We start from the raw sequence: 8,398 nt of genomic DNA, 5'->3' as shown, positions 1-8,398 counted from the left end.
TAGGTGTTGGATGGTGAGGAGATACATTAGATGTTGGATGGTGAGGAGATACATTAGATGTTGGATGGTGAGGAGATACATTAGGTGTTGGACGGTGAGGAGATACATCAGATTTTGGATGGCAAGGAGGAGAAACTGTACATCAAGTGTTGGGTTGGGTTGGTGAGGAGATACATTAGGTGTTGGATGGTGAGGAGATACATTAGTGTTGGATATGGTGAGGAGATACATTAGGTGTTGTATGGTGAGGAGACACATCAGGTGTTGGAAGGTGAGGAGCACATCAGGTGTTGGACGGTGAGGAGACACATCAGGTGTTGGACGATGAGGAGACACATCAAGTGTTGGATATGGTGAGGAGATACATTAGATGTTGGATGGTGAGGAGATACATTAGATGTTGGATGGTGAGGAGATACTTTAGTGTTGGATATGGTGAGGAGATACATTAGTGTTGGATGGTGAAGAGACACATTAGGTGTTGGATATGGTGAGGAGATACATTAGTGTTGGATATGGTGAGGAGATACATTAGTGTTGGATGGTGAGGAGACACACTCTGTGTTGGATGGTGAGAAGACACATCAGGTGTTGGATATGGTGAGGAGACACATCAGGTGTTGGACGGCGAGGAGACACATCAGGTGTTGGACGGCGAGGAGACACATCAGGTGTTGGACGGTGAGGAGACACTTCAGCTGTTGGACGGTGAGGAGACACATCAGCTGTTGGACGGTGAGGAGACACATCAGCTGTTGGATGGTGAGAAGACACATCAGGTGTTGGATGGTGAGGAGACGCATCAGGTGTTGGAAGGTGAGGAGACGCATCAGGAGTTCGACATTGAGGAGACGCGTCAGGTGTTGGACGGCAAGGAGACGCGTCAGGTGTTGGACGGCGAGGAGACGCGTCAGGTGTTGGACGGCGAGGAGACGCGTCAGGTGTTGGACGGCGAGGAGACGCGTCAGGTGTTGGAAGGCGAGCAGACACACTCTGTGTTGGACGGTGAGGAGACACATCAGGTGTTGGACGGTGAAGAGACCCATCATGTGTTGGACGGTGAGGAGACACATTAGGTGTTGGGCGGTGAAGAGACACATCAGGTGTTGGACGGTGAGGAGACACATCAGGTGTTGGACAGTGAAGAGACACATCAGGTGTTGGACGGTGAGGAGACTCATCAGGTGTTGGAAGGTGAGGAGACGCATCAGGAGTTGGACGTTGAGGAGACGAGTCAGGTGTTGGACGGCGAGGAGACGCGTCAGGTGTTGGACGGCGAGGAGACGCGTCAGGTGTTGGAAAGCGAGGAGACGCGTCAGATGTTGGAAGGCGAGGAGACGCGTCAGGTGTTGGAAGGCGAGGAGACGCGTCAGGTGTTGGACGGCGAGGAGACGCGTCAGGTGTTGGAAGGCGAGGAGACGCGTCAGGTGTTGGAAGGCGAGGAGACGCGTCAGGTGTTGGAAGGCGAGGAGACGCGTCAGGTGTTGGAAGGCGAGGAGACGCGTCAGGTGTTGGAAGGCGAGGAGACGCGTCAGGTGTTGGAAGGCGAGGAGACGCGTCAGGTGTTGGAAGGCGAAGAGACGCGTCAGGTGTTGGAAGGCGAGGAGACGCGTCAGGTGTTGGAAGGCGAGGAGACGCGTCAGGTGTTGGACGGCGAGGAGACGCGTCAGGAGTTGGACATTGAGGAGACGCGTCAGGAGTTGGACGGCGAGGAGACGCGTCAGCTGTTGGACGGCGAGGAGACGCGTCAGGTGTTGGACGGCGAGGAGACGCGTCAGCTGTTGGACAGCGAGGAGACGCGTCAGCTGTTGGACGGCGAGGAGACGCGTCAGGTGTTGGACGGCGAGGAGATGCGTCAGGTGTTGGACGGTGAGGAGGAGACGCGTCAGGTGTTGGACGGCGAGGAGGAGACGCGTCAGGTGTTGGGCGGCGAGGAGACGCGTCAGGTGTTGGAAGGAGAGGAGACGCGTCAGGTGTTGGACGGTGAGGAGGAGACGCGTCAGGTGTTGGACGGCGAGGAGACGCGTCAGGTGTTGGACGGCGAGGAGACGCGTCAGGTGTTGGAAGGAGAGGAGACGCGTCAGGTGTTGGAAGGCGAGAAGACGCGTCAGGTGTTGGAAGGCGAGGAGACGCGTCAGGTGTTGGAAGGAGAGGAGACGCGTCAGGTATTGGAAGGAGAGGAGACGCGTCAGGTGTTGGAAGGCGAGGAGACGCGTCAGGTGTTGGAAGGCGAGGAGACGCGTCAGGTGTTGGACGGCGAGGAGACGCGTCAGGTGTTGGAAGGCGAGGAGACGCGTCAGGTGTTGGAAGGCGAGGAGACGCGTCAGGTGTTGGAAGGCGAGGAGACGCGTCAGGTGTTGGAAGGCGAGGAGACGCGTCAGGTGTTGGAAGGAGAGGAGACGCGTCAGGTGTTGGAAGGCGAGGAGACGCGTCAGGTGTTGGAAGGCGAGGAGACGCGTCAGGTGTTGGACGGCGAGGAGACGCGTCAGGTGTTGGAAGGAGAGGAGACGCGTCAGGTGTTGGAAGGTGAGGAGACGCGTCAGGTGTTGGAAGGAGAGGAGACGCGTCAGGTGTTGGACGGCGAGGAGACGCGTCAGGTGTTGGAAGGCGAGGAGACGCGTCAGGTGTTGGAAGGAGAGGAGACGCGTCAGGTGTTGGACGGCGAGGAGACGCGTCAGGTGTTGGACGGCGAGGAGACGCGTCAGGTGTTGGAAGGCGAGGAGACGCGTCAGGTGTTGGAAGGAGAGGAGACGCGTCAGGTGTTGGACGGCGAGGAGACGCGTCAAGTGTTGGATGGCGAGGAGACGCGTCAGGTGTTGGAAGGCGAGGAGACGCGTCAGGTGTTGGAAGGCGAGGAGACGCGTCAAGTGTTGGACGGCGAGGAGACGCGTCAGGTGTTGGAAGGAGAGGAGACGCGTCAGGTGTTGGAAGGCGAGGAGACGCGTCAGGTGTTGGAAGGCGAGGAGACGCGTCAGGTGTTGGAAGGCGAGGAGACGCGTCAGGTGTTGGAAGGCGAGGAGACGCGTCAGGTGTTTGGAAGGCGAGGAGACGCGTCAGGTGTTGGAAGGAGAGGAGACGCGTCAGGTGTTGGACGGCGAGGAGACGCGTCAAGTGTTGGACGGCGAGGAGACGCGTCAGGTGTTGGAAGGCGAGGAGACGCGTCAGGTGTTGGAAGGCGAGGAGACGCGTCAGGTGTTGGAAGGCGAGGAGACGCGTCAGGTGTTGGAAGGCGAGGAGACGCGTCAGGTGTTGGAAGGCGAGGAGACGCGTCAGGTGTTGGAAGGCAAGGAGACGCGTCAGGTGTTGGAAGGAGAGGAGACGCGTCAGGTGTTGGAAGGCGAGGAGATGCGTCAGGTGTTGGAAGGAGAGGAGACGCGTCAGGTGTTGGAAGGAGAGGAGACGCGTCAGGTGTTGGAAGGCGAGGAGACGCGTCAAGTGTTGGACGGCAAGGAGACGCGTCAGGTGTTGGAAGGAGAGGAGACGCGTCAGGTGTTGGACGGCGAGGAGACGCGTCAGGTGTTGGACGGCGAGGAGACGCGTCAGGTGTTGGAAGGAGAGGAGACGCGTCAGGTGTTGGAAGGCGAGGAGACGCGTCAGGTGTTGGAAGGAGAGGAGACGCGTCAGGTGTTGGAAGGCGAGGAGACGCGTCAGGTGTTGGACGGCGAGGAGACGCGTCAGGTGTTGGAAGGAGAGGAGACGCGTCAGGTGTTGGAAGGCGAGGAGACGCGTCAGGTGTTGGACGGCGAGGAGACGCGTCAGGTGTTGGAAGGCGAGGAGACGCGTCAGGTGTTGGAAGGAGAGGAGACGCGTCAGGTGTTGGAAGGAGAGGAGACGCGTCAGGTGTTGGAAGGCGAGGAGACGCGTCAGGTGTTGGAAGGAGAGGAGACGCGTCAGGTGTTGGAAGGCGAGGAGACGCGTCAGGTGTTGGAAGGAGAGGAGACGCGTCAGGTGTTGGAAGGCGAGGAGACGCGTCAGGTGTTGGACGGCGAGGAGACGCGTCAGGTGTTGGACGGCGAGGAGACGCGTCAGGTGTTGGAAGGAGAGGAGACGCGTCAGGTGTTGGAAGGCGAGGAGACGCGTCAGGTGTTGGACGGCGAGGAGACGCGTCAGGTGTTGGACGGCGAGGAGACGCGTCAGGTGTTGGACGGCGAGGAGACGCGTCAGGTGTTGGACGGCGAGGAGACGCGTCAGATATAACATACATTGTACAATGTTGGGTATTTCAAGGACATTAGTGCATGTATGTAGGACAGTGCTGTGAACATGGATGGGACATTCGTGTGATGTGTAGAAGGGGCAGTGATGAGTGGGGGAGGTACTGGCAGTGTGTCAGTGATCAGTGGAGGAGGTACTGGCAGTGTGTCAGTGAGGGATCAGTCAGCGAGGAGGTTGGTCGGTATGAGGTGAGTTTGCTGGAGAGAAGTTGTTACTTCAGGAATGTGACTTGAAGTGTTCAGGAGTGTGTCAGTGTATAATATGTGTCAGTGTACAGTGTGTCAGTGTATAATATGTGTCAGTGTATAGTGTGTCAGTGTATAATATGTGTCAGTGTATAGTGTGTCAGTGTATAATATGTGTCAGTGTATAGTGTGTCAGTGTATAATATGTATCAGTGTATCATATGTATCAGTGTATAGTGTGTCAGTGTATAATATGTGTCAGTGTATAATATGTATCAGTGTATAGTGTGTCAGTGTATAATCTGTGTCAGTGTATCATATGTATCAGTGTATAGTGTGTCAGTGTATAATATGTATCAGTGTATAGTGTGTCAGTGTATAATCGGTGTCAGTGTATAGTGTGTCAGTGTATAATATGTATCAGTGTATAATATGTATCAGTGTATAGTGTGTCAGTGTATAATATGTGTCACTGTATAATATGTATCAGTGTATAGTGTGTCAGTGTATAATCTGTGTCAGTGTATAATAGGTGTCAGTGTATAGTGTGTCAGTGTATAATATGTGTCAGTGTATAATATGTATCAGTGTATAGTGTGTCAGTGTATAATCTGTGTCAGTGTATCATATGTATCAGTGTATAGTGTGTCAGTGTATAATATGTGTCACTGTATAATATGTATCAGTGTATAGTGTGTCAGTGTATAATCTGTGTCAGTGTATAATAGGTGTCAGTGTATAGTGTGTCAGTGTATAATCTGTGTCAGTGTATAATATGTATCAGTGTATAGTGTGTCAGTGTATAATCTGTGTCAGTGTATCATATGTATCAGTGTATAGTGTGTCAGTGTATAATATGTATCAGTGTATAGTGTGTCAGTGTATAATCGGTGTCAGTGTATAGTGTATCAGTGTATAATATGTGTCAGTGTATAATATGTGTCAGTGTATAGTGTGTCAGTGTATAATATGTATCAGTGTATAGTGTGTCAGTGTATAATATGTGTCAGTGTATAATATGTATCAGTGTATAGTGTGTCAGTGTATAATATGTGTCACTGTATAATAGGTGTCAGTGTATAGTGTGTCAGTGTATAATATGTGTCAGTGTATAATATGTGTCAGTGTATAATATGTATCAGTGTATAATATGTGTCAGTGTATAATATGTGTCAGTGTATAATATGTGTCAGTGTATAATCTGTGTCAGTGTATAGTATGTCAGTGTATAATATGTATCAGTGTATAGTGTGTCAGTGTATAATATGTATCAGTGTATAGTGTGTCAGTGTATAATCTGTGTCAGTGTATAGTGTGTCAGTGTATAATATGTATCAGTGTATAGTGTGTCAGTGTATAATATGTCAGTGTATAGTGTGTCAGTGTATAGTGTGGCAGTGTATAATCTGTGTCAGTGTATTATATGTGTCAGTGTATAGTGTGTCAGTGTATTATATGTCAGTGTATAGTGTGTCAGTGTATAATATGTGTCAGTGTATAATATGTCAGTGTATAGTGTGTCAGTGTATAATATGTGTCAGTGTATAATGTGTGTCAGTGTATAATGTGTGTCAGTGTATAATATGTATCAGTGTATAGTGTGTCAGTGTATAATATGTGTCAGTGTATAATGTGTGTCAGTGTATAGTATGTGTCTGTGTGCTGTGTCAGTGTATAATATTTTTGTCAGTGTATTGTGTGTCAGTGTATGGTGTGTGTCAGTGTATAGTGTGTGTCAGTGTATAATATATGTCAGTGTGTAGTGTGTCAGTGTATACTGTGTCAGTGTATAATATATGTCAGTGTATTATGATCTTACACATTACAGGTGGACAGTCTCGTTGTATATCGGGATCTTACACACTACAGGCGGACAGTCTAGTTGTATATCGGGATCTTACATACTACAGGCGGACAGTCTCGTTGTATATCGGGATCTTACACACTACAGGCGGACAGTCTAGTTGTATATTGGGACCTTACACACTACAAGCGGACAGTCTAGTTGTATATTGGGATCTTACACACTACAGGCGGACAGTCTAGTTGTATATTGGGATCTTACACACTACAGGCGGACAGTCTAGTTGTATATTGGGATCTTACACACTACAGGCGGACAGTCTAGTTGTATATTGGGATCTTACACACTACAGGCGGACAGTCTAGTTGTATATTGGGATCTTACACACTACAGGCGGACAGTCTAGTTGTATATTGGGACCTTACACACTACAGGCGGACAGTCTAGTTGTATATTGGGATCTTACACACTACGGGCGGACAGTCTAGTTGTATATTGGGATCTTACACACTACAGGCGGACAGTCTAGTTGTATATTGGGACCTTACACACTACAGGCGGACAGTCTCGTTGTATATTGGGATCTTACACACTACAGGCGGACAGTCTAGTTGTATGCTGGGACCTTACACACTACAGGCGGACAGTCTAGCTGTATATTGGGACCTTACACACTACAGGCGGACAGTCTAGTTGTATATTGGGACCTTACACACTACAGGCGGACAGTCTCGTTGTATATCGGGATCTTACACACTACAGGCGGACAGTCTAGTTGTATATCGGGACCTTACACACTACAGGCGGACAGTCTCGTTGTATATCGGGATCTTACACACTACGGGCGGACAGTCTAGTTGTATATTGGGATCTTACACACTACAGGCGGACAGTCTAGTTGTATATTGGGATCTTACACACTACGGGCGGACAGTCTAGTTATATATTTGGATCTTACACACTACAGGCGGACAGTCTAGTTCTATATTGGGACCTTACATACTACAGGCGGACAGTCTCGTTGTATATTGGGATCTTACACACTACAGGCGGACAGTCTCGTTGTATATCGGGATCTTACACACTACGGGCGGACAGTCTAGTTGTATATTGGGATCTTACACACTACAGGCGGACAATCTCGTTGTATATTGGGACCTTACACACTACAGGCGGACAGTCTAGTTATATATTGGGACCTTACATACTACAGGCGGACAGTCTCGTTGTATATTGGGATCTTACACACTACGGGCGGACAGTCTAGTTGTATATTGGGATCTTACACACTACAGGCGGACAGTCTAGTTGTATATTGGGATCTTACACACTACAGGCGGACAGTCTAGTTGTATATCGGGATCTTACACACTACAGGCGGACAGTCTATTTGTATATCGGGATCTTACATACTACAGGCGGACAGTCTCGTTGTATATTGGGACCTTACACACTACAAGCGGACAGTCTAGTTGTATATTGGGATCTTACACACTACAGGCGGACAGTCTCGTTGTATATCGGGATCTTACACACTACAGGCGGACAGTCTAGTTGTATATTGGGATCTTACACACTACAGGCGGACAGTCTAGTTGTATATTGGGATCTTACACACTACAGGCGGACAGTCTAGTTGTTTATTGGGATCTTACACACTACAGGCGGACAGTCTAGTTGTATATTGGGATCTTACACACTACAGGCGGACAGTCTAGTTGTATATTGGGATCTTACACACTACGGGTGGACAGTCTCGTTGTATATTGGGATCTTACACACTACAGGCGGACAGTCTAGTTGTATATTGGGACCTTACACACTACAGGCGGACAGTCTCGTTGTATATTGGGATCTTACACACTACAGGCGGACAGTCTAGTTGTATGCTGGGATCTTACACACTACAGGCGGACAGTCTAGTTGTATATTGGGATCTTACACACTACAGGAGGACAGTCTAGTTGTATATTGGGACCTTACACACTACAGGCGGACAGTCTAGCTGTATATTGGGACCTTACACACTACAGGCGGACAGTCTAGTTGTATATTGGGACCTTACACACTACAGGCGGACAGTCTCGTTGTATATCGGGATCTTACACACTACAGGCGGACAGTCTAGTTGTATATCGGGACCTTACACACTACAGGCGGACAGTCTCGTTGTATATCGGGATCTTACACACTA

General features: G+C 49.9%; 1 protein-coding gene across 1 annotated transcript in view; it reads left to right on the top strand.

The window, feature by feature from the left end:
• The first annotated feature begins 4,353 nt into the window (after positions 1-4,353).
• Positions 4,354-8,398, top strand: part of SLC4A2 (solute carrier family 4 member 2) — a 104,669-nt gene continuing 100,624 nt past the window's right edge. The window contains exon 1 of the mRNA XM_089667602.1: positions 4,354-4,403. The gene's annotated coding sequence lies outside the window, so the exon portion shown is untranslated. The remainder of the gene's footprint in view (positions 4,404-8,398) is intronic.

Source organism: Staurois parvus, unplaced genomic scaffold, assembly GCF_062004578.1.
Source record: "Staurois parvus isolate SC_StPar_1 unplaced genomic scaffold, SC_StPar_1.0 ptg003408l, whole genome shotgun sequence".
Taxonomy (NCBI): domain Eukaryota; kingdom Metazoa; phylum Chordata; class Amphibia; order Anura; family Ranidae; genus Staurois; species Staurois parvus.
Note: the sequence above shows the minus strand (reverse complement) of the source record. Positions and strands in the feature narration are given on the sequence as shown.